This window comes from Vicugna pacos, chromosome 5, assembly GCF_048564905.1.
Source record: "Vicugna pacos chromosome 5, VicPac4, whole genome shotgun sequence".
NCBI classification, from domain to species: domain Eukaryota; kingdom Metazoa; phylum Chordata; class Mammalia; order Artiodactyla; family Camelidae; genus Vicugna; species Vicugna pacos.
Window position 1 is genome coordinate 69,090,540 of NC_132991.1, and position 18,092 is coordinate 69,108,631.

General features: G+C 44.4%; 1 long non-coding RNA gene across 5 annotated transcripts in view; it reads left to right on the plus strand.

Annotated features, from left to right (window-relative positions):
• Positions 1-18,092, plus strand: part of LOC140696445 (uncharacterized) — a 198,439-nt gene that overhangs the window by 110,661 nt on the left and 69,686 nt on the right. For all 5 annotated transcript variants that reach the window (XR_012072795.1, XR_012072793.1, XR_012072792.1 and 2 more), the window contains 2 exons: positions 6,005-6,077; positions 15,584-15,648. This is a non-coding gene — a long non-coding RNA (uncharacterized lncRNA). The remainder of the gene's footprint in view (positions 1-6,004; positions 6,078-15,583; positions 15,649-18,092) is intronic.

Sequence of the window (18,092 nt, forward strand, 5' to 3'; positions counted from 1 at the left end):
TTCAGAGCGGAAGGATCTCAGAGACTCTTCCCAACCTGAAACTGAGCTGTAGGCTCAGCGTTGTCGGCGTCGGGTGGCCCATCCATTTCAACGTGTACAATTTTACTTCTGGCAAATAATGAAAAATCAAGACCTTAACAAGAAAACCCATAGTGCAGTGATCTCCATTCAGCTCTCTGCTTTCCTATGGGAAGAAGCTGGACTGTGCCTCTAACCTTTGGAAGGAGATGTTTATGGAAAAATTTCCTCCGTCATGTACGTGTGCACGGGTGTGCTCTTTGAGGAAACTGCCTAACCAGCGCGATTCACCTTCCGAGGCCCCTTGGCAGGCTCTTTCCCCAGCTGTCTCGGGTCCCACGGGGGCCCTCGGTCCGGGTGGGCTCCCCTGTCCAGGACCAGAGCACCGCAGTACTAGCCCCACAGCTGGATCCCAGAAGGGTAGGTCTCAGAGGCCTTGGAATCATTTGTTAAATAAAACTGCTGACTCTTTTTACTCTTAGTTACCCTGACCTGAAAAGGGGGGTTTCGGTTACTACATTTTCTTTCTTTTTTTCCCCCTGAGGCAGCCAGTCTGTCCCTCTAGGCCCAGATTTGTGGGATGGCAGGAACTTCCAGCTTCATCTCCGTAACAACCTAGGGTGTCTCCAATTATCTGAAGCCTGTTGAGAAATCCTCTGAGCTAAATTAACCTCGTTCACTTTTGCTTAGTAAATCGACGTCACTCTGCTCTGGGAGGAGCAGAAGGGAGAGTGTTGGGAAATCAGAGACTTTATAGTTTGTCATTATCTCCAAAAAGATGGGTGCCCTTGGAGATTATTTTTGGCTGGTTCACCCCTGCTTTTCTTACCCTGTGGCACAAATATGGTGTTGATTTGTTTAAGGAAAGATTTTTTTTTCCTCTCTGAATCTCAACGTCAAGCAGCACTCTACACTTGCTCCACAGTCCTCTCTCATTGTATCCATGACACTCTGGTTATTTCACTACCCGCCACCCTTTGCCCTTCACCCCATTTTCCATTTCCATTGCCATGTTGCGTCCATCCCCTGGCCTTGGGTGTGACAATGACTTTTTTTTTTTTTAACATTTTTTATTGATTTATAATCATTTTACAATGTTGTGTCAAATTCCAGTGTTCAGCACAATTTTTCAGTCATTCATGGACATATACACACTCCTTGTCACATTTTTTTCTCTGTGATTTATCATAACATTTTGTGTATATTTCCCTGTGCTATACAGTGTAATCTTGTTTATCTGTTCTACAATTTTGAAATCCCAGTCTATCCCTTCCCATCCTCTACCCCCCTGGTAACCACAAGTCTGTATTCTCTGTCCGTGAGTCTTTAGATTCCACATATGAGCGATCACAATGACTCTTGAGGTTTTATTTATTAATAAGGCCTTTTTGGCTGACTTCCTTCATGCCACTTTCCCTGGCAACTCCAGTGGGCACTGAAGAGCTTGCCCTTTGCTTCAGAGAACTTTCTGGTGGGCCACCCTTAGCTACAGCTCCCTTATAATCAAAGAGATTCTACAGAGAGCCCAGCTCACCTCCTCAACTTTCTGGCTTTCTAATACTCAAAAGCAAACTACAAATAATTTTACTTCTACTTCCACTGGACTTCAGTTTTCTTCGTGTAGCCACAGAGACTTAGAATCACCTAAATCTAGAGTGATGTTGAAGAGTGTTACAAGAAAAGTCTAGACAAAAGGGTTGCAGCAATATCAGTAGTCATATGGTCTCTGATGGGCTGTCCAAATGCAACTCACACCACACTTGCCCTCTGGAGACCACCATTTGGCTTACTGTGTGGGTCGACTCTGAAATAACACAGAAGCACCTGCTTTTTTGGACAGATAGTTCCCATATTTCCCCTCACCTTTCCCCCTTTCTCTCTCCAAAAATTTTCCAAACTTTTAAATGTCAAATCCATTTAGACAGTGATTCAGACACCAAGAACATCCAAAGAGTATCTAAAGTTTCCATTCATCAAGTGGATCTGAGTAAAGAGCAGTTCAGGTGGGACACACCCGAGGCTGTGGGTGGAATCTGCAGCCAGACCCTGGGGCTCACCAGCTCTGCAGCTGAGTGCTTCAAAGCGGGTTTGGAATACAAGCTGGAGGGAGGGTACTCCAGGGCGAGAGGTGCAGGGAGGAGAAGGGAACAGCAGTGGTAAGGGCGTGTGTGTAGCTGATTCCAGCACAGGCTGATTTCCCTTTCTTTCTGGCTGGATTTCTTTTTCTGAAGTTGACCCCACTGACACTTCACTGCCTGGTAATTAACATCCTGCAATGGGAGCGTTTGTTTAGGGCTTTTTCCTCTAGGAAAGCTGTGAGGAGGGTTGGAGAAAAGGGAAAACTTTCAGCAGGGATGAACTTATAGAAGAGAGCCGTGGAAAGCAGGGATGTGCAGGACTATTCTTTGTGCTGTGTTTTGTTGATTAAATAAAAACCTTTGCTGGATCCTAATTCCAATTTATCTTTGTCACTTCAGAGGGCACTCAGCTCCTATGTTATAAGAGAAGTGGGTGGAGGCGGGAAACAAAATCCAAATCATGTTCCAAAGCTTGTCAGTGACTATGTTCCTTTAGTTCCATCCGAATTGGTGGCCACCAAATATCTCTGTGAAAACTCTTAAAAATTATTTTAATTGAAATATAGTTAACGTCCAGTATTGTGTTTAGTTTCAGGTGTACTACAAAGTGATTTGACATTTGCATACATTATGAAATGATTGCCACAATAAGTAGTAGCCATCTGTCCCCGTACAAAATTATTACAGTATTATTGACCATATTCTTTATGCTGTAATCTCTGTGAAAACTCTTAACTGTAGTGTCCGGAGCTCTGCTTGTAGCCAGCCCAGTGAGATTATTAAAAGTCACCCAAGGGCTGCAGACAATTAAAATAATGATGTGCAGCTTCACAAATTGGCATGAGTAAGTCGGGTGATACCAAAGAGGAAAGGAGGATTTTAAGCCTCTCCAGTAAATCAGCTTTAATGAGGATGTTCTTTGCTTTTCCTGCCATCCTTTCTAGTTATAAAATAAAGCTACCAAGATCTGTTGATGTAATCCCAAATGACGATGCTGCCCCAGACAGGATGGCCCTCTGTCTAAAAGTCACATTTCCTATCTTATCACCCTTGTTGCTCTTGAACTGAAAAGGTCAGCTTGAATGAGGTATTGCACGTAACCTTTGCAATTTCTATTTGATCCTGTAAGGAGAGAGAGGAGGATTAGGTTTGAGTTGTGAGAAAATTCAATGCTTGCTTCACGGCTGTCTCCTTCTGATTATGAGGTGGTATGTTTTCCAACCCCTTGGGGGAGTCCAATTGATTAATCAAGGCTCATTCTGAGCCTGAATCAAACATGAGATGAGGGCCAGGGAGGCCCCCAGCTGTTTGAAGGACCACCTGTTTGCAAAGAAACCTTAAAAAAAAAGAGTAAAAAGATTCTGTTTTTGGATAGAGCTAGCTCGGGCAAGGTAACATCTTAAGGGAATAAGCTGTAACTGAATTAGAAACAGGTGGATTAGCTTTCCTTGAAACTATCCGTCGTCAAAACAATTAGGGGGAAATGCTTGGCATGATGCGTTTCAGATTTGGTGCAACTGAGACTGGAGCCAGGGAGGCGATTCACTGAACCCATGTACATATCAGTTAACGTTTGATGTTATGGCACTGAATATATAATGTATACATGCCATACCTGTTACCAATAAAGACTTCCACTGGCTAATGTGTCTCAGTGATCCACAAATAAATAAACTCTCTGTGTTTACACTCTGTTTTTAAATTACTAGCTTGTTCTGTACCACCACTACCACCACCATCACTACCACCACCACCACCAAAATCTCCAACTCTATTAATAATTCTAAAACCAGAAATTTAAAAACAAAGACCTGTCTTAATATCTCACCTTTTTAATTCATATCGTTTGACATGCTCACAGTTCCTAATAAGGAAAGTAAAGATGAGTTAAACTATTAGGTTAGAAAAGGATGTCAAGTTTGGCCCACTCTACAAAAATGTGACTCATTCTCAAGTTATATGTGTCTGTATATATATATATGTGTGTGTGGATATGTATATATATGTGTGTGTTTTCATACCTCTAAAATGCCCACTAAGTAGTCCAGGAATTTCCTCCTGTAATTTCAGAACAGAGCCTTGTATACAGCGGGTGCATCTTACTTAACTGCATTGTATTGAGCATCTACCACAAGAGGTAGGGCAAAGAAATCTTGGAGTCAAGATTATCCTCATAAAAGCTCTTCATTGGCTTATGAAATATTATACAGGGACAGTCCTCATTGGGTGGATTTTTCTATTATATGGATGGATCAGATTGCTTTTTTGTTTTGTTTGTTTTTCTTGGGAACCAGATGAATCAGCTGGCTCTTTTTTATTGATGTACCCCCAAACACTTATCTTTCAAACCCTAGCCTTACATTCAGCCTCACCTCTGAGACATACAAGGGAAGTAAAACCAGCCAAGCCAACAGCAGGTCCATCCCCTCAGCTCACTGATTCTGGGATCTGTCATTGAGTGAGTGGGTGGTTGGAATGCCGACACTGTGGAAAGTATTATTTTTCTCTCTAGTTCTTTTTGGTGGGGGAGAGACAGGCCAAGTGCACATAGTTGAATTTATATCATATGATGTGTTATGACTCTACAGTAAATATTTATTGAATTAATAAATATTTGAGATGGTAGTAGATATTATTTGGTTCAGTTGCTCTTCTAACTCTTGTATGAATATAAACTAGTTTTCCCCACTGAAAAAAATCAGTGGTTTAAATGGCTTTTACAAAGAGCAAAGCATGTGAAAATGACTAAAAGAAGAAATTACTGATCAGTTTAAAAAGGAAAAAAAAAAAAAAAACCAAAAAACATCCAAACCAAACAAACCCAGTCAGACTACTTAGATGAAGGCTTTGCCATAAATATTCTAAATTTCTTAGGGGTACAATATATAGCAATACTGGCAATTTTAATACCATCACTAATCATTTGGAATACTCTGACATCCTTTCACTGTAATATTTGTGTATTTAGTGGAAACTTTTGGAAAAAATCATTCCACCAGCCAACAAAAGTCGTTTCATGGTTATGATGTAATTGTAAGGTAGTATTTCAGGGCTGCCAAGATCAAAGACTTGAAATATGACTTACAAAAAAAATGTTCAGGAGAGACCCTTCCAAACAACCTTTTAAAGTAGCTAACCAATAGCATCTCATCTTCTGTTTTCCTTTGGTTTATAGAAATAGAATCATACAAAAGATACATTCTCCAGAGGCATATGAATTAAAATTAAAGAGTGAAAATAAATAATCCTAGATGAAACTGCTCCCTCTGATTTAAACAGTGAGAAATATATATATTCGATGTATTGGCAATAAAAATAGGAAAACTGTACTCAAATTGTGAATTGGGCTCAAAATAAAAACCTGAAAATGAATGTCATGAAAACCACTTTATGCCTATCGTGTTGACTGAAGGACATTTTTTTTTTTACGCTCTGGGGGTATATGTCTACTTTATCTTCTTGGGCCTTAGAAGCCAAAACTAGAGATTAAGAATGAAAGTCCTTTCTGGACAATAAAACCCAAATCAACATATAAGTTTTCCTATAGTTTTGCTTGCTGACCACTGTAAGCTCAGCTATAAACTACTGATTCAGTCTGAATGGACTGATTCCTGGGTCAGTTGAGAAAGTTATTTATTTTGTCTTTTGTCTAAGGTGATAAACAAAGGAGACATCAAATTTTAAGTTTCTCTTGTAGCACTCTCAGACTGTCCAAGCTAGAAAAGAGGAAAGATAAAAAAGAACAATACTTTTTCACATATAAAGCATTTTTATATGATGGTAATTTTTGAAATCATGGTCTGCCAACCCTTTAATGGAAAAATAAGTGTGTGTGGGCCTCCCTTTCTCCTTCTGCTGCTTCAGAGTAGGACTGCAAACGCACGTCTTTTATTTGTGCTTCTTGACAGATTGGCAGAGAACGTCTTAATTTTTTGATGAAGATAGACCCTCAGGGGTGGAAGAACCAATGGAAGATCATTTGTAAGTAAAAAACCCAACCTAATTAGATTTTTCCTCCAGAAAGCTAGAACATTTGCTTTTGTCACTGAAAAATGCCACCTCCCATGAAAAAACCAAATTGGTACAGTGTGACATGCCCCCACTTAAGTCTTAGATATGCTGCTTCCTAGAAGGGGTGTTCTCCTAAGGTCTCCCCATATTACTTGTCTCTAAAAGACTCCCTCACTGTGCACAAATCTGTTAATAACACAGTCATAGCATTAGTAACAATAACACAATAACGAGCACAATAATAGCAACTACCCTTTGACAGGGTCCGCTACCACGTGTCTGGCTAGAATTGGCAATCTGCGCTTGTTAGCTTGTTAATCTTCAGAGCACTCACTCCTTTAAAGAAGGGTTTAGTATCATCATTTTTACAAATGAGGAAACTGAGCCGCAAGATGCTAAGTAGCTTAAGAAGTCTCAAAATAAGGAAGTAGTAGAGCTGTAGTTTGAACCCATGCCCAACTCTTCCATAATGTTGTCTTCTAATACTCCAGCCAACTGTTAGGGCTTTTCTCTTGGCGGGGGTGGGGGGTGGGGGTGCCAAATACTTGGGGAGAGAGCATCTGGGAATTTTTCAGGAAGACTGGGAAATAAAAGATTAGCACTGTCCTGGACATTCCTTCAATGAACTCTGAAGGCCAGGTTTATTCATTGTTGTGATTCTCACTGGCAGGCACCTAGGAGATGAATCCATGTGAAATGGATGCAGATAATAGATGCTCATTAAATTTGTTCCAAATTGAATTTTAAAGCCATTTCCATACCAACAGTCAGAGCTGCACAATTTCTACGCAGGGTTAAGGAACGGCAGTCTGGTTGACAGGGTGCCTACATGGACTGTCTTGGGGCCTTATCAAGGGGTGGATGGCTTTGGTAATGGTAGTAATAAGTAGTAACGATGGTTACTCCGGTCACAGCAAAGTCCTCACAAGACTGTTCGGTGCAGTGACTGAGTACCCAGTCCAGAAGAGGGATGGGTCAGTGGTCTCCTGGCCAGTGGAGCACCTACCACCTACCACAGACATCGGAGGGAGGCTGTGAAGGAGGGATCTGGGTGCCATTCCCACTGCGGTCAGCTCTCTGCCACCGGCAGGCTGCAGCTGGGCTGCGCAGGGTGTTTTCTACAGCGCGATGACAGTGTGATGGAAGAGCCATCGACTCACAACTGTGCAGTCCTGCCAAGCCCTGGGAATGCTCATTTGCCTGAGCTGCTCTCCTGAGAGCCCACCCAGCGTGGTGGGGCCCACAGATGGAGGGGAGGGGAGGGCGCCTTTCCTAATGTAACATCTTAGCACATTAATCAAAAGCAAGTTAATTTCCCCCAAACCCATGTCGATGGCATCCCTCTTTTCAGAACAGGGCCGTGGCTGGGTCCAGCTGGACTTGCTGGCCCCATGTCCATGGATGTAACCAGGAACAGTGCAGAGCATATAGGAGGTAAGTTTCTCTGTCAGGAGAGAGATTTGAAACTGGCTTCCGAGGAAAGAGAGGGGGGTTATTGTTGAGGTTTGGGTCTCGGAGGAAGACATATTTCCAGCTGAAACACTTAACAAAGCAAACTCACAGAATTGGAAATTCTAGACTCTTTGGTCGAGAGCACCTGGGGGCCCGGGTCTTACTGATCTCTCTTCTCTGGGCTGCAGCACTTTTGATATGCCTCTCACAGGTTGGGCCTGGATTATGCGAGGCCGTGTTCCATTCTCTAGAGGTTCCTTCTCTGTAATCTGACCTCCCTCACCAGGCTCTACACATTTTAAATCCAGAGGCCATTTTCCCTCTCACTTGGCATCTGTCTGAGTTATGGCAGGTGAAAGCATATTGTAAATGGGGATGTACTTTACAAACATTTGTTCCCTTGAAGAGTCCTATGTCCTCCTCAGAGCCCAGAGTTGTGGCGGCCTGAAGCAGAAACTCAGCAAACACCCGTCACATTAATGAAATAATTGACTGGAATGGCTGTCTTGTCGGCCGTTTTAAAAACTGAAATCCCTACAGGCTGCTCCCTGGTTTGCTCCCCTGGGCCCGTTTTTGGAAACAAGGAAAGGTGAGGAAGAAAGTCTGACAAGAAATGTCCATGAAGGCGGGGTGTTAAATGTAATCTTTCCCTGAGAAGGAGAGGCTGCAGAACAGGAAAAGTTTCTGCCTTTCCCTTCTTTACTGGGCAGCCTGGTTGTCATGTTTCTAGGGAGAAAAAGAGGTGCTTCCCAGAGATGCCCAGAGAACCGGGTTCAGTAAAACCCGGGCCTCCAGGTGCTTTCAACCAAAGAGTCTATTGGACTTTTGACCTTTCAAATACTACCAAAACGAAAAAAGCTTTTTGTACGTCCTCATTTATGAAGTATATCAAAGTGGGACAAACATAAAATAAAATTAAGCCCATAAATTTAACAGTCACACTTGCTTGCTCTTAGAAGCCTCTAAGAATTTATGCCCAAGTTTCTATTTTATCTGTAACTATAACTTTGTTTTCACTGCAAGGGGAAGTTCCTCCAGCAGAGGGTAATTTAATTTTGTCAGTAACCAGACACATTCTGTTTAGATTTGGAATCCTTTTAAAATGGGAGCTTTCTATCAATCACTCGCCCCAAGCATGTTTGGATTATGGGCTCTTGGAGAAAGGGGCTCTCTGCCTACTAGTGATGCGTGGTAACCGAAGGGGACAGACCACCTTATCAGCGGCAGCTTCTTGGAGAGAAATATTATCAATGTCCATGTGTTAATTAACAGGAAATGGCCTGGCCACAGCTCTCCCGGCCACATGGCCACCCCCTCTCTCCACCAAAGCCCCAAAGGCCCAAGGCTGTCTTCTCTGTGAGTGGCCACCCTCGGACACTGCTGAGGGAGAGAATTCCAGCAACAGTGAAAACAGAACTTTCCACTCCATCACAAGAAGCCAAACACAGAAACCATATTCAAAGAGTTCTTTGTCCACAAGATAACATTTGAATCGGAAACTCGTTTAGCCAGATTCTCTTGTTACAATTTACTGCTTCATCAGGTGGGGGCAGGGATGGGCACAATCCATCCTTTAAATAATAGAGGATGATTCCCACAGGAAGGTCTGCAACTCCGAATGTGTATTTTTCAAAATCCCTCATCTGCCCGCACCTCAGCCTCCAGTGTGGAAAATATACCTCCAACAGCTGGAGGGTGTTCCCTTGGCAGGAGGGATTCGTGCACAAATAACTACACACAAGAGTGTGTGACTTTCAAGTTGGGGAGAAAAAAGTAGCCGAGAGCAGTCCTATTTAGAATACCCTCCCTCCCAGGGATTAAAGGCAGGAGCAGAGACAGGAGGGATGGGGAGAGAGGAAAAGGATGGATCCACATCTCCTGGCAGTACATTCCTGGGAGAACAATTGCCTTTGTTCAAAGCAGGCTGAGAGAGCTGCTTGGGAAGCGCGGGATCTGGAATCAGGGCAGGTTAGGGCCTGTGTGTGTGAGTGAGGTCTCCTGGTGACCCAGGGCCTGGGTGGGTGGGCCTGGAATGCTGATACCAGAGCAGGGCCGAGGGGGTGTTTGGGCCCATTATCTGCTCACCTCCACCCAGAGCTCCCACTGCTTCCCTCTTGAAGCCTCCTTGAGCTTTCCCAGTGGGGGATGGAGGATAAGCACAGATTTCTTGCCTCCCTGGGGAGAGCCAGCTTGGATGTTGGGGACAACTGGGATTCTGACTGCCCGGTGCTGGGGCTCTGGTCCTGGATGGGCCACAATCCCCTGAGGAGTTAAAACAAAACAAAACAAATTCCTGGCCCCCCTCTAAAGTCTTTTGAATCCAAATCTCCATAGGGATTAAGCTTGAGAATTTGTGTTTCTAAAGCTCCCCAGATATTTCTCATGCTACTGGTGAGGAAACTTATGACTTGTAAGGTACCTTCTAGCATGAATACAGACTTTGTTTTGTTTTAAACCTGCTAATGCCTGTGAACCAGTTGGGAATTCCAAATCCAGAAATTGGCCAAACTTCTAAGGGGCCTGAGCGGACCCCAAGGCTGATTCCTCCAGCTAATACTTTTCCTAAAATGGGTTTGGAGAGAACCACTTACCTGGAATCCTTCAGACTTCTGGTCTCCCTGGACAAGGACCTGTAGTGTCGTCAGGCTTATGTTTTCAAGACCTGATGTCTTGGAAAAGTCAGGCAAGGCTGAGCGCAGGTCCATATCAGCCATTGGGAGGTGGAAAAGAATGGAACTATAAGATCAGGGACATGCTTCTTAGTGTGGGGTTTTCCGTGCAGCACAGCCCCTTCTGCCTCCCTCTCATCCCTCATACCCCTCTCAGCCAAGCTCCTGTTTGCACACTGTTCTCATTTGCTTCAAGTGGGCCTTTTAGTTTATATGCCTTCCTGCAAAATGTCATTGTCTTTTTCGTTGATTCACTCAAATGAGTATTTATCGAGTACCTACTATGTGCCAGCATTTGGGGATGCATTAGTGAACAAAACCATCAAGGGTCCCTACACTCGTGGAATGTATATGCTAACAGGGGATGAAAGACAGTAATGTAGAAGCCTAAAAATAAGAAAGTTATCAGTATGTTAGAAGGTGGTAAGTGCTATGGAAGCAGTAATCCAGAAAAGGGGAACCAGGAGTGCTGACTAGAAGGGGTTGGGCAAATTGCAGTGTTAAATTTTCTGAGCATCCGTTTTTGGTTTATAGAAATAGTATTACTACACATCTCATTTTGTCTTTTATTTTATTTTTTGCCTAGCACCCAGTTTTCAAGTGCTTCGTAATATTCCATGACACGTGCTTACCATTCTTACTTATCTCCTCTCCCAAGATGGACACTCAGATTGCTTCCAAGTTCCCATTGCTGTGAATAATGCTGCAGTCAACATTTCACATTAGCAAATGTAGTTGGGATTTATACCTAGGAGTGGATTTGCTGGGTTTTAAGGTCCATCTACGCTTAATTTCATCAAATGTGCCAGATGGCTCCACAGAGTTGCTGCAACAGCCCACACATCCCGTCAGCATGTACCAGGGCCCCTGGATCCCCATACCTCTGCCAACACTTGGCATTCTCCAGCTTCCTGGATTTTTTGGCAGCGCATTCTGGCTTCTGTTATCAGCTCTCTTGCTGAAATCATGTTCTGCCATTGCTCTCCATGCCCTGTCCTTCTCCTGCCCTCCTCAGCTCTCATCCTTACATCACCCACCTTCCATTTCCTTCTGACCACGAGCACTTCTTGTCTGCATTGCTGGGCTGTTTCTCTAATCTCAAGGCTCATGCCCTTTGGACTTCATATCCTGAGGTGAGAAATCTCACCTCCTGGTTGGCAAGATAGTAGCCTAAAGACTATCCTCCTCTTACCGGGTGTGATAGTTTTACTTCTGTACTGTTTTCAGGCTGTCTGACCCTGTTTAGGGCCCACGGTGGTTTCCTATGTCCTGTCTCATCAAATTTAAACCCTCTCGCCTGGCTTCAAGACCTTCAAGACTTTCAACCACCTTGACCTGCTCTTCCATCCTACTTGGATCTTTGCACATATTCCTCCCTCAGCCAGAACCTCCCTCTCTCCCACTTTGTTCATCTTGCCATGACTCTTCCCTACATCTCAGCTTAGGTCCCTGTCTCCTTCCCTCGGGGAGGTGTCCCTCACGTATCCCCATGGCCCTCTGTGCTTTCCTTCCTTGTTGTGACAGTTCTCTAGCCTCTTTGTCGTGGATGGTGAGACTTCACGCTCTTGTTCACTGTCACAGCCCCAGCACCTACTACTATGTGCAGCGCACAGTAAGTGTTCAGTCTGTAATCACTGACTGAATGAAGGAGTGAATGAATGAGTGAAGGCTTTGCATTTCTCACACATACGACTGCTGCCAGCCTCAGGTCTTCATGCCCATTTGAAATATTTCTCTCTTCTATCCATTCATTTGCTTCCCCTTTATAAAACATTTTTGTGATTCAAACACCAGAAATTCCACAGATCTTACCCATATCCCCAGCCTGATCACTTCTCCTTCTTTTTGGACTCCTGTATTTTTATAACTTACTGGAGCCAGTTTTTCCACTGGATTTAGGGTTTGTGAATGCCATAGGACCACACTAGAGAGGAAATAGTCTCTAATGGGGTCGCCTGCTCTTTCCTGTCCACGGCCAAACTCTATCCTAGAGGCTCTCCCTCAGCCCATCCTCCCACGTATCATCACAAGACTGTTGACAACATCTGGTCATTATACCTCCCTGGTTTCAAGCTCCTCTTCATGGGCCAGGGAGCTGGACAAGATGAGGGCTGATACTGAACAGTATGCACCAGCCCCAGCTCCCAGATGCCTTCTGCTCTGACATTAATATTGTCAGATATCTTAAATCTGGACCAGATAATCTCAGTGTTCTTGCATATCTGTCATTCTGTGATTCTAGGCAGGGAAAATCTGATCTTTTTATAAACCCTGCTATTCTGATCCAAGCACAACTTGTACAAAGGGCAGGGTGAAGCATGTTGTATTAAAACCACCAAATGGCCTTTCTGTGCTCCCCAAAAGTTATATTTATCTCACTAAGTTTCCTTTAGATCCATCTTGCCTAGAAGTGCCTGATTTAGGAAAAAAGGGGGGAAGGCAGTCTGGGCCTCAGCCTGGAGTGTGACCTCAGGCAGGTAATTTGTCTTTCACAATGCCGTGGGTGGGAATGGCCAAGAGGAATATTCACAGTGATGTCAGTGGTTACGTGATGAGGCTTTTTCGGTTTTTGTTTTATTTTTGCTGGTTTTGCCTACCTTCTGAAACATTGTAGATTTCCCTCTTCATGTGTCTAGACATTTAAAATGTTTTCTTCTTAAAAACAAGTGTTTTCCTATAGTTTTTATTGCTGGAAAAATCACATGGCCTTTGTTCCACAGTTCCCATCAGTTCTTTCCACTGCTGTCCTCAGAGTTAGCAATGTGCTGTTCTTTCTAGGCCTTGGTATCTCAAGGTAGCGTACAGCATAAGCAGATCAGCAAAAAGAATGACTGTGTGGTGCTAACATTCTGGGCTTGGCACCTGAGAAACATGCCAAGCAGAGTTTGATTTAGGTATGTTACTAAATTCCACCTCCTGTCACAGTAAATCTAGTAGCCCATGACCTATAAACTGAGTAAAATTAAGAAAAGCGAAGAGGCGGGGGTGAGGGAGGTGGGAGAAATGAGTGTACTGTTTTTATCTGTCTGTCTGTCTGTCTGTCATCTGTCTCTCTGTTAGTTTAAATAAATTGAATAGACTTTTTTTAAAAAGAAAAGTGAACATATAAATAAAAAGTCCCCACAGAAATTTCTTTCATCTCAAAGAGGCCTACTTGACTTACTTGTTGAGAGATTTTTTTTTTAAGTAGTTTTGATTCATTCATGCCAATCTATTGACAAATCCTGTTGGCTCTACCTTGAGAGTGTGTCCAATGTATAACCACTTCTTACCCTCCGCTGCTTCAACCTTGGCCCAAGGCACTTTATCTCTCACCTGGACTCTGCCATGATCTCCCATCTTCCATTCTTACTCCCCTGCATTTATTCTCCATAGTGTAGATTTACATCCCTCCCTTGGTTTCCTCCTGCGTTCATATAGATCTCCCAGCCTCAGCATGGTCTTCCAGACCCAGCCTGCTCTGGCCCTGGCAGCCTCTCCGAGCTCATGTCCTCTGACTCTTCACTCCCTCTCTTTGCTCCAGCCACTGGCCCCCTTGCTGTTTCTCAGATATGCCAAGTGTATTCCTGCCTCAGGGCCTTTGCCCTTGCTGTTCCTTCTGCACGGAGGGCTCTTTCTCAGATACATTTGCAGCTCCCGCCCTCACATCACTTAGGTCTTCACTGAAAGGTTTCAAAGTTTCCCTTGTAACTCTAAGATAATAGCCACCATTTCACCCGACTTTACCTTATCTAATCTCTCTTCATCACACAGATTCCTATCTGACATTATGTATTTATTTGTTTACTGCTCTCTTTTGTCAGGAACTTTTATCTGTGTCATTCACAATAGTGTCTCTCAAAGCCTAGACTAATGCCTAATACATAGTAGGTGCTCAGTAATATCTGTTGAGTGAGTGGATATTTTTATAAAATAAGCATTTCTTGTACACCTATTAATAGGCTGGACATTGGTCTTGGTTTTTTAATGTATCCAACAGAAATTACTTTTTAGATTTTAAAATAAAAAACTCTGAAAACACATTTATCAAAAGATGCCAAAATATGTTAAAAAAAATTTTTAAGAGCTGTAGTCCCAGGTCTGGATCAGCAAGTGGCCTTATCTAATAGTTTAAGTGGTGGTTAAGTATGTTTTGGGATTTGTTAGTCTTAATGCTGGGGAATGGCTGCTCGGCCCAGCTGATCATAGCCCGGCTGTGCCTGAGGTCACAGGTTCCTCCCCACATGACTCTGTCAGCTTTGTTCTTGCCACAGCTCCAGATCTGTGGCTCTGGTCCTGACCAGCCTCCCCTGGCCAAAGCTGACTGTGGCCTTCCAGGAGACCACTTGAGAAGAGATGAATGGGTTTGCAGAGAACCATCACTGGGCCTGGAAACCCAGCTCGAAGTCATTTCAAAGCCAGCTGCTTTATCTGAAGAGCACACAGTCATGTTGGAGGGGGAATTGTGATTGCATATAAACGGGGTGCAGAATGATGGCCTCATGAGGGCAGAGTTTGGTCTGTGAAGCCCCTTGGGCCCCCTAGATGGCACTTGGTAAAGGAAAACTTACTTTTACCAAATCTATCTAAAGGCCAGTGGATGCCCAGGCAAATCTGGGCACAGACCATAATTTACTCTCTTTCATTTATCAAAGGAAAACAACTATAAAATCAAGTGGGCTTTTATCCTTAATGCCCAAATGCCTGCCCTGGTCGTTCATGTGCTTCTCTGTTATCCTAAAGAGCTAAGGGAGCATGTTCTCCTTCGTAAAGGTGGAGAAGACGAAGCTGTCACATGATGCACTTGCTTATTCCTGCTTATCAGACTGACTGTCCTCATGCCCACAGAGATGCTTTATCAGATAAACAGTGACTTTAAATCCTTAAGCCCCACCCAGTAATATGCTTTCTTGTCATTGGCCAAGGGAAGAAATTGGGAACATCTAGAAGCAAGAAAGTATAATTGGGATGAACCTGAAAAAAATATTTTAGGTCCTCTTGTTTCTTCTGTCTTTAGAGAAATGATTCTGCATCATGTGGAAGGAAATTGATAAGAGGCCCTGACTCTACCTGTGGCTGACTTGGGTTGTCAATGAAGACTTAGCATTTCTGTGGCATTTATTACTGGGTTTCAGGGGGCGCACAGGGATCATCATTTTTCACATGCAGTTCATTCACCAGCTGTTGCAGGGAACAGGTTGTTCTGTTGAGGTTAAAAAACACAAAACAAAAACCAGTTCCAACCAATTTAAGTTGGATCAGGCCCTGTAAAATGCCAAGGCCTCCCCTATTCTGAATCTCAGGGACTCAGGCCAGGAGCCTCTGGGTCATCATCAAACACTAGTTGATAAATAGAAAAAATTTTTTTTCTTATAGAAATTCACGTCTGAAAGGAGTACCTGCTATTGGCAACAACTTGGATGGACCTTGAGGACATTATGGTAAGTAAAATAAGTCAGACAGAGAAAGACAAATACTGTGTGATCTCACTTATATATGGAACATGAAAAAGACAAACTCAGAGAAACAGAGTAGAGTGATGGTTACCAGGGGTTGGAGGTGGGGGCATGGGGAGATATTGGTCAAAGGATACAAACTTCTATATGTAAGATTAACAAGTTTGGGGATCTAACGTACAGCAGGGTGATTATAGCTAATAATACTGTATCACTTCTTTGAATGTTGCTAGGAGTAGATCTTAAATGTTCTTACCACAAGGAAAAAATGGTAACTGTGTGACAGGGTGGAGGTGGTAGCTAATAATGTGGTAATCATTTTGTAATTTATAAATGTATCAAATCAACATGTTGTACACCTTAAACTTACACAGTGTTGTGTGTCAATTTTATCTCAGTAAAATTGGGAAAAAAGATTTGGGTCCCCATGACCTGGGCTGTATTATACCTGGTTATATGTAATTGAAGTCTCTGAGATACTCCAGCAGTCAGGCTGGCTCCAGGTTGGTCTGGACCTCACTTTTACCCTGGGGGAAACCGAGCCAGGGGATTAGGGAGGCCTCCACAGGAGGAGATTGTGCCAAGGGAGTCAGTTGGTGGCCAAGTTCTCTTCCTCTAACCGCACTATGACTCTCCCTCCTGGTATGTTTATGACAGCTCGGAAGGTAATCTCACGTGTCAGCGTGAGCTTTCCGGAATACGCACGTCTCCTATTCTGGGAAGAGTAGGCAGCGGGGGTGAAGGTGAGACAGGAAATCTTTCTGGAGGCTCTGAAGCCATTCCGGTTTTGGAGCGTCCCCAGCAACTCCCACAGAGTCGAGCCTTTGAAATTGCCTTGTGGGGAGACTGGACTGAGAGCTGGGCTGCCTCAGTCTGCTCTCACCCTTCTTCCTTTCTGGGGACCCTGTGAGGGGAGCTGAGCAGCGTCCCAGGGAGGATGCGCGGAGGATGGGCTGATTGAGGGATGTGGGCACCGGGCTGGCGGGCTGCCACTGCTGTGCCTGTCAGCAGGGCTGCAGAGTGGCCTTTCTTCTGGGTTTGCTCACAGAGCCAGGGAGGCTGAGTGCCAGGGAGAATATTTCCTCTGTTCAGGAAAAGCTGTGTCCATCTGGCCGGCTCTGCAGCCTGTGGCTCTCAACCCAGGATTGTTCCTGTCACTGGGCATGGACCCCATAGGCTGTGTCTCTGCTGTGACCAACAGGAGATGCTGGGCCTGGAAGAGGCGGCAGGAAATGTGTAGGGGAGTGTGTGTGTGTGTGTGCGTGCACGCGCGTGCATGCACGTGTGGATGGATTGACCAAGCCACCAGTTTGTCGATCCCATAGATATTCGCCAAGGGTCTCCTGCAATGAAATGTCGATGTAATCTCAGGGAGAATTGTCGGGAGTGGCAGTCCACTATTCATGAGCCTGAAGGGTCTGGCAGGTCACCCTGTGCAGCCCCTTTACTTTTTGCAAATGAGGAAACTGAGGCTGGGGGACGGATCTGAAATAGCTTGCCCAGGGCCACACAGGCAACTCAAGTTCAAGGCCTGGCTCCACCACTGCCTTGTTGTGTGGCCTTGAGCCAGTTACTCAGCCATCTTCTCTGCAGGTGAAGGGGAATAACAAGAGAACTCATCCCCAAGGCTGATGCGGGTGTTAAATGAGATAATTGAAGAGAAAGGCTCGTATTGGGCCTGTGCTCAAGTCCATCTCAAACCTGCGGTGTCATTGTTTTATTGTTCTGTCATTGGCAACAAGCTTTGTACCTGTGTGGAGACGCAGCAGCAGGAGCCAGGCAGCCGCGCATACACACGGGTTCACCAGGCGCCTCCAAAATCACGCTCGCCTTCCGTCCCTGCTCTGTTACCCCGTGAGGTGGAGGAGCCAGTCTCCTCTGTTCCATCTTACTCACGAGAAAACGTCAAAGATGAGCCTCAAAACTGTCTTCTACTTCCCAGAGCTTCCTGCTCTTTTTGCCTTCACTTGCTGCTAATTAGAACATTCCTGCTGATAGAATATTCCAGCTAATTTGGGACCAACTGTGGGAAAGAAGATATGCCACCCCCGCCAACTTTCCCCAGTGAATGGAGATCTCCTCAGTCTCTTAGCCTTTACTGTGTGTTCTCGACTTCATCCCGAGGGCCTGGGGCTTCCTCATCTGACTCTGACTTGAAGAGCTGTATCTGAAGGAAGGATTGTGGTCAGTGGCAACTTAACAGCAAATAAAGAATTGCCCTCAATTTTGTTATGGTGGCTGAAGGGATTTATGGACGTTTTTGGAGACTCTATGGACACAGACCCAAACTGAACAGAGCCCAGAGGAAACACAGTAGCCCTTGTTACACAGAAAGAATGAGTTTAATGTACAGAGGGTGAGGGTAGGGGGTGGTGGAAGGAAAACAGAAGGAAAGGGGGTTCATCCTGCTAAATATGTACAGTTTGAGC